Below are 7,130 nucleotides of genomic sequence, written 5' to 3'. Positions count from 1 at the left end.
GTTTGGCGATGAGTGGCAAAATACTGATGGTTTTTGCCGTTTTCTAACCTTAGTAAATATTTGTATTCGCTGTTTGCTAATGCCAGTTTTTTTTTTTTTTTTCAGATATGTACAAAGGCATCAATTGCCTTAGCTTTTGTACAATGATTTTTAATATTCAGTTACTTGAAACATTGAGTAAAATGAATTCTTTATGGCTACCATTCACACAAACTTGCAGTTCTTACATGACTTCAACATGCTGATCAAGAAGGGCGGCAAAGAGGCAGTTGAAATCGGCCTTAACAAGACACTTGTCTTGGTTTTGAAGGACACCATTCGTGCAAGAAAAAAAGGACATTGCCCGGGTGCTCGAAGTATGTTCTGAGGGAATGCGTGAAAGGAGAAAGAAGCGTAAGTATTCAGCTGTTTCCTTCTGTTTGCTGCATGTGCTATCTAATTGGCAGTTTTTCGCTAAATGCCTACATTTTTGCCATTTTGCATTGCCTTATAGATATACTAAAAACATGGCTGAGCATCAGAAAGAATAATAAAACCATAACTAGCCTGTGCATTTCTTCATATGTAACAATTTTCGCATTAGCTAAATTTAAATTACCTATTGTTCTTCTCCATTGTAATGGTGCAGCCCTTTCGAATCTGTTCAACTAGTAGCAGAGAATTAGGTGATACTTGATTCAAATCTTCACAAGCTTTGCTAATTTTTGCTGTCAGATGTATGGCTTTCAGTTTTCAATTTTCAATGTTTTCAATTTTGTTTATTCGCCTTCCTAAATTAGACAATAAATTATCGCCTCAAAACTCGGCTGTCTCTTTTTACCTGCAAGGAGGTACACCATTGTTGTGTTGCTTATTTCTATTGTAGATGTACAGACAGTATGCATTCTGCAACTCTAGGCAAACATTGGGAACCAGCTGGGAGCTCTGGATGTTGTTTGTATCATTTGTAAGTTTTCTCTTTGCATTTGAATATTCAGGAAGCCTACTTGAAACTGACATTATTAGCGAATTTTCTTTGTTTCTAAAATGGTTTACAGTCTAACTTGTAATATGTATTAGTGATTCATAATTCAAATAGAAATACTACACAAGTTTTCATCACAACTGTGAATTATTTGCTGTGAAAGGATTATTTGCACTGTAAGTACAATCAAAAGCACATTTAAGAGACTCCTGCCATCGCATGCTTACCACGTCGTATTGCATACAAGAGTCACCTGATGAAGCACTGGTAATGTCAAGATTGGTGCAGTGTGCCATTTGACTAAGCACTCTGCTGCAGTGCACCAGCAGTGCTTTATCAGATGGCTCTTGCAGGCAGCTTGGTGGGGTTTAGCATTTGCTGGAAAGGGGTCTCTCAACCTGCTCATGCATGCTAGTACCTAACATGTTCCTAATGTCTGGAATATATAATCTGAGGCTGCTTCAAAAGAAATATTTGCCACATTGTCTTATCCTACAGGCTTCTGAAGGTGGGTAATGCAGTTTAATAGTTGTTTTAAAAAAAAATTCTGTAATTTGCTAGCCAAGTTTGAAATGATGTAATAATTTTAATTCTTCTGAGATTAGGTTTACCACATTGGTTGGGAGAAAATACTGCTATGTTTCAAGGTTCATGCTGTATAAATATAATGCCTTCAACTACAGATGCTAACATTTCATGCATTAACCATGTGGCACTGTCATAGACATTCTCATTTCTAGTAAACATTCTCAATAAATCCAAATTGTTATTTCTGCATTTCAAGTTAGTCAACATATTTTAGTATTCGAACCTTTAGTATTTCAAAGTGCTCAGACTGCCTGCCGCTATAACGATTACAACTTCTTGAACACTTGAGCTTCCTGCCGCCTCTTGAGGCTCACCACTGATGTTCTGGATGTCTATGCATACAATGTGCTATGCGTGGAAAATGTTTTAACATGCCATGCTTCAGTGTTGACATTTTTAGAGCTTCTGCTGTTTGGTTGTTTGGTAATGCTCTGCTGTTGCACATGTAATTGTCGCTCAACTCAAAGCTCCAGTGTTCACTTTCAATGAATAATGTGTCATGAAGTTTCAGAACTGCCACATAGAGCAGCGAGAACACTTTTTCCTTGTTACTAAACCTTAAATGTAAACACTTCAGGAAGCATTGCGATGACCTAGGGCTTGGCTGGTTCATACTTAGCACAAGAAGACGTGCAAAAGTTCAGAAATGCATTATGTGTTATGTGTTATGTATTACATGCACTTTGTTTTTTTTTTGTAGTGAATCATTACTAACTATGCTCTTTCCATGTTTTTTGTTTGGTTCTGCAGTATCTACTTGGCCAGTGCAGGGTATGCTGTAGGCCTTGTGTGAAGCCTTCAATTGAGCCAGCTGTTAATATTTTAGTAGTAAACACCATGCTCAACTGCTGTTTATTGTTTATTTATAATTTTAACTATCATAATAAGCATTCCAGTTCATGTGAAATGAAAAGTTCGTGGGGCAGCATTGAAGTTCTCTAAGCCAGGTGCTTTTGATGAGTGTAGCCATTTTTGTTTGATAAAATAGCTTGCATAATCTAAAATTACCATGCAACAGCATGCTGCATGAATAAAAATGGGTTGACCTTATGTGCTCTCATTTATGACTTGATCAGACTGCTGGCTTTGTGCCTCCTGAACCAACCATAACAGTATACTCTGCATTGTTAATTGTGAGATAACCACCAGTGGTTTCCGATAGGGCCCTTTTCCAGCACACTGCTGTACACTAAAGGGGCATTGGCGTATTCTAAATATAGAGTAGAAAATATGTTGAATTTGCTTTTTGCCAGGTGCAGTGCATATTTATACAGCTGCTCTGTTATGCACTTCTTTCACAATTTTATCAAGGAACAGGAAGAAAAGCCTGCCACGCCGTGCGTCGGATATACTGGGAGCAGCATCAAAGAAGCTGAAGAGCATTTCCCCTTCATTCAGCAGCGGAAGCTTCTTCGAGTCATCGACTCTACTTACTCTACTTAGGGTATTGTTCCAATAATGGGTCGATTTTGGCTGTTCAATCTGACATATGACAGATTGAACAGCCCCCCCCCCCCCCCCCCCCCCTCCACCAGCACCCGAGCACCCGCTAGACCGAACCCTGACCCTTCTATGCCGAATAAAAGACTTCCAGTTTCCTTCTGTGTGACATTTTTTGTAACATGCTCTGTGAATTTGAAAAAACAATCATACGTGCATGGGCCATTCGAGATGTCAAAATAATGGCATGCAGCATCTCTTTACATGCTCATTTGGCATTACAGGTGGTTAAAAGGAATACCGTTAAGCTTGATTGCAAATGTGCACATAAGAAAAGCATTAAGGAACGTGTAGTGGCAAAAGTAATTCCTAATTAGGGAATGCAATATATGGACGTTATCCGCACTGATTTTTATAAAGGGGTGTAAGGGTGCAATGCCACTGCTTCCACCCTGCAATAGGGTGTAAAGGTGATGAAAACACCCCAGTGCATTGGCCCCATAGAAGGGTGTTATGACCAACCGAAGCACCATCTTTGAGGGTGTACTGGCACTCTGAAGCCACTTTTTTTCAAGGGTGCATGGGTGTTAGTTATAGACATGCGAAAACACCTAATAAGGTGTTTTTGTTTTTACAGTGCACCTTACCTTGCATCGCTTTGTTTTTAAAGCTGAATTATTTATAAACAAAAGTAATAATTATAACGTTTAACACAATACGACCAAATTAAACGCATAATTGATCGACTGGGTTATCTGACTCGCTTTACTTATTTTGTGCGGCGGTATTGCAGGAACACGTCTTCAAGTTCCTGCATAATGGCCTCCAGGGCGAAAAGACACTCGAGGTGGCGGTGTCTTCCACGCTGGTCTTCATGGGTTTCTTTCTGGAGAAGGCGATGACGAAGCCCCTGAAGTTTGGTGAAAAGTGCGAGTCTAATCACCCGCAGTCGTTCTTCGCCTACTGCCTGCAGAAGGTGCCCAACGAGCAGAAACACGCAGACAGCTTGACTATGACCGGCTTCAATGGCACCTCGCTCTTCAGCTTCGAGACAGCCGAAACCATCGAGGCGAAGGTTAGTAAACAAGAGCGATGACGTAAGCCAAAGCTAACGTCAAATACGTTCTAAATAATTAACAACTTAAGCCTAATGCTGTGAACCAAAAAGTAAAAAAAAAACAATGTTCAGAATATACCCAACACCTACACATAGCATTCATTGATTACAAAAAAGTGTTTTGCAGAACCTAAACGTCTTCATGCAGTCGTGCAATCAATGCGACATTAAGATCTTTATGAGCCATGCGTGAAAGTTCTTGAGCGTACATATACTTACTGAGTATAGCAACCATAGTGTTGAAAACAATAAAATTCCGATCAGGAAGAATATTAGACAAAGAGACACGATTTATACAGTGATGGGAAGTATTCAGGGAGCTTGATAGGAAAAGTTAGATATAAGGCTCAGCGGAAGACACCTCAGTAGTCTGGCGCTCGCCGATGGCAATTCCTTGTTGTGAAGCTCAGGTGGCAAATTAAAATGGGCGAATAATGACACAAAGAGACAAAGCAGCATGAATGCTTAAATAATAATACGAAAGAGACTAAAATATGTTCAACGGGCATGGAAAAGAAAAGCAGTTTGCGTCAGGCAGCGAAGGTCTAGAATTGGTAACGAAACATACCTACTTAAGACAGGTAATGTAGCTGCAGATCCGGATCACGAATGGGAAATAACCAATGGAATCAGATTGGGCTAAAGTGGTGGTAGTGAACTCTTTTATTGCGCCCAAAAACAGGGGACCAGTCAAAGAGCCGGTTGCGCTGGCTTAGAGGAGGTCGGCGGGGATCTCTTGGGATGTCGCAGCCTTCACAGCCCACTGGATAAGCCAGCGTTTGCCTGCTGGCTCAGAAGTACGCAGGAGAGACTCCCACGTCTATGGGGTGTTTGAGTTGTCTGTGTTGTAGTGTGTACAAGTCCACGCCATGTGTATGAGAGTGGCCGGAGTTGAGCAGTGTTTACACATGGGGGGCCTACCTGTTCCGGAAAGATCCTGCTTTATAAGAGGGGGTGTGGGAAGCTGCCAGTGTGTAGCGTGCGCCATTGGACGGCCTCGCGTCTTGTTAGATCGCGGTGTGCGGGAGGATATGTGTATCTTTAAAGTCGGTTGTGCTGAAGTATATCCGTGTAAGTGATGAGTATAGAAGCGCGTGAGATATTAATGTCAGCGGAGGCAGGGTGCTGATCATACTCTCGGCTCGGCAGCTGAGATCTCGAGCGAGAGTGTGCGCCTGGATGTTTCCGCTGAGCGACTCGTGGGCTGGAGCCCAAAGAAGTAAGCGAGATGTGGAAGAGGGTGCTGTAGAACGTAGAATGTGTAACGCCTGGCAAGAGATACGGCCAGCATAGTAGTTGCGGATAGCTTGTTGAGAATCACTGATGATGACTTTGGTATTAGGGTCGGCTAGTGCCAGCGCAATGGCATCCTCCTCAGCTGCGGTGAGTGTTTCTGCATTGCGAATGCTGCAGGCTGTGTACCAGCTGCGGTGAGGGGCGAGACCTACCACCACCATCGCTGGCCTCGATGGTTGGTAAGAACCGTCCGTATAAGTGACGTCCAGACGTCCGCTGAAGCGTTTTACGAATTGACGAGCCCGGTCGTCCCGTCTCTCGGCGTGGTGTTCCGGGTGCATCCGTTTGGGAATGGGAGGGATGCGGAGATTTAGGCGATATTCTGGTGTAAGTTCCGCGCAACTTGGGGCCAATTTTGGCGAGAAGATCCCAATTTGCTCACTCACACATGCTGGGCCAGCGTCTGTGAGTGAGAGCCGCTCATACTGGGCGGTGAGGGTTGCTTCGGTCAGTTCGCTCACGGTATTGGAGATTCCGAAAGCCACGAGCTTATGGGTAGCTGTGGACATGGGAAGACCTAGGGCCGTCTTGTACGATTTTCGAAGTGACGCCTCTAGTCGTTCGATTTCCGCACGAGTGAGACGTAAGTAGGGTCCAGAGTAGGTGATGCGGGAGCAGATGGAAGCTTGAACGCGGTGCAGGAGGTTGGACTCTCGCATTCCATGATGCTTGTTGGAGATTCGCTCAAGGAGGCGTCCGATCTGTACCACCGACTGGTCGATGTGTTGGAGCGTGATATTGTTGCTACCGTTGGCCTGTAGATGCAAGCCCAAGATCCTAAATTATCTTTTCGAGGAATGGGTTTCCTTCCACCTGGAGGTTGATGTTAGGAAGTATCTTTGGAGGGCGTCGTCTCGGGGAAGGAATGATGATATACACGGACTTTGTCGCTGAACAGGTGAGGCCAACTGTACTTAGATAATCTCCGATCCGTTCGATGGCGGTCTATAGAGTGTCTTCAATCTGGCCGTCACTGCCGCGCGTGATCCAAAGTGTGTGGTCGTCAGCATAAATGCTGTGATGCAGGTGGGGGATGTCGGCCAGTAGCTTCGGCAGGCCTATCAGTGCGAGGTTAAAAAGCATCGGTGAAAGTACGGCGCCTTGCGGCGTGCCACGGTTTCCCGGAGAGATGATGGAAGGATCTCCCGTGCCGGCTTTAAGTTGCACGGTGCAGTCGGTGGGGAAGTTTCGGATGTACGCATACGTGGGATGTTAAACACCGACAGCCTGAAGTTGTTGAAGAATCGCTTCATGGAGGACGTTGTCGGATGCCTTGGCAACATCAAGGCCGACCATGACCTTCGTGTCTAGTGCACGTCTCATGACTACCTGATGATGGAGAAGAAGCATAATGTCCGGGGCCGCTAAATGAGAGTGAAAGCCGAACATTGTGTCTGGTAGAAGATGATTGTCTTCAAGGTATCGTGAAAGTCTGGTCTGGATAACGTGTTCCATCAGCTTCCCAATTCAGGACGTGAGAGGGCTAAAGCAAATTCGGCAAACTCTATGACATCAAACATGCCAGGTTGTCATTACATATCAAGAGGAAAGTACATCGGGTGTAGCTGTTTACAGATCGGTATTTTAAATACTACGAGAAATAAGTCAGCCCAGTCTGTGAAGGCGGATATACAGCAAGGCGGAAATTATGTACGTTATAAAGCTCAGTGACTGAACGATTAATTAAATAAAATTAACAGGTCCATTTTTGAACTGATGTATATG

At 43.8% G+C, this 7,130-nt stretch overlaps 1 long non-coding RNA gene and 1 pseudogene across 1 annotated transcript; one reads left to right on the top strand and one right to left on the bottom strand.

The window, feature by feature from the left end:
* The first annotated feature begins 245 nt into the window (after positions 1–245).
* On the top strand, positions 246–2,975 carry LOC146178857 (uncharacterized). Its single transcript, XR_014700888.1, has 3 exons — positions 246–393; positions 866–946; positions 2,864–2,975. It is a non-coding gene; the product is annotated as an uncharacterized LOC146178857 (long non-coding RNA).
* A 1,846-nt stretch (positions 2,976–4,821) lies between these two features.
* Positions 4,822–6,860, bottom strand: LOC146178856 (uncharacterized; annotated as a pseudogene).
* Between the last annotated feature and the right edge of the window lie 270 nt (positions 6,861–7,130).

Source organism: Amblyomma maculatum, chromosome 9, assembly GCF_055883805.1.
Source record: "Amblyomma maculatum isolate TAMU_Amacu chromosome 9, ASM5588380v1, whole genome shotgun sequence".
Classification (NCBI taxonomy): domain Eukaryota; kingdom Metazoa; phylum Arthropoda; class Arachnida; order Ixodida; family Ixodidae; genus Amblyomma; species Amblyomma maculatum.
This window is presented reverse-complemented; position numbering and strand designations above follow the sequence as displayed.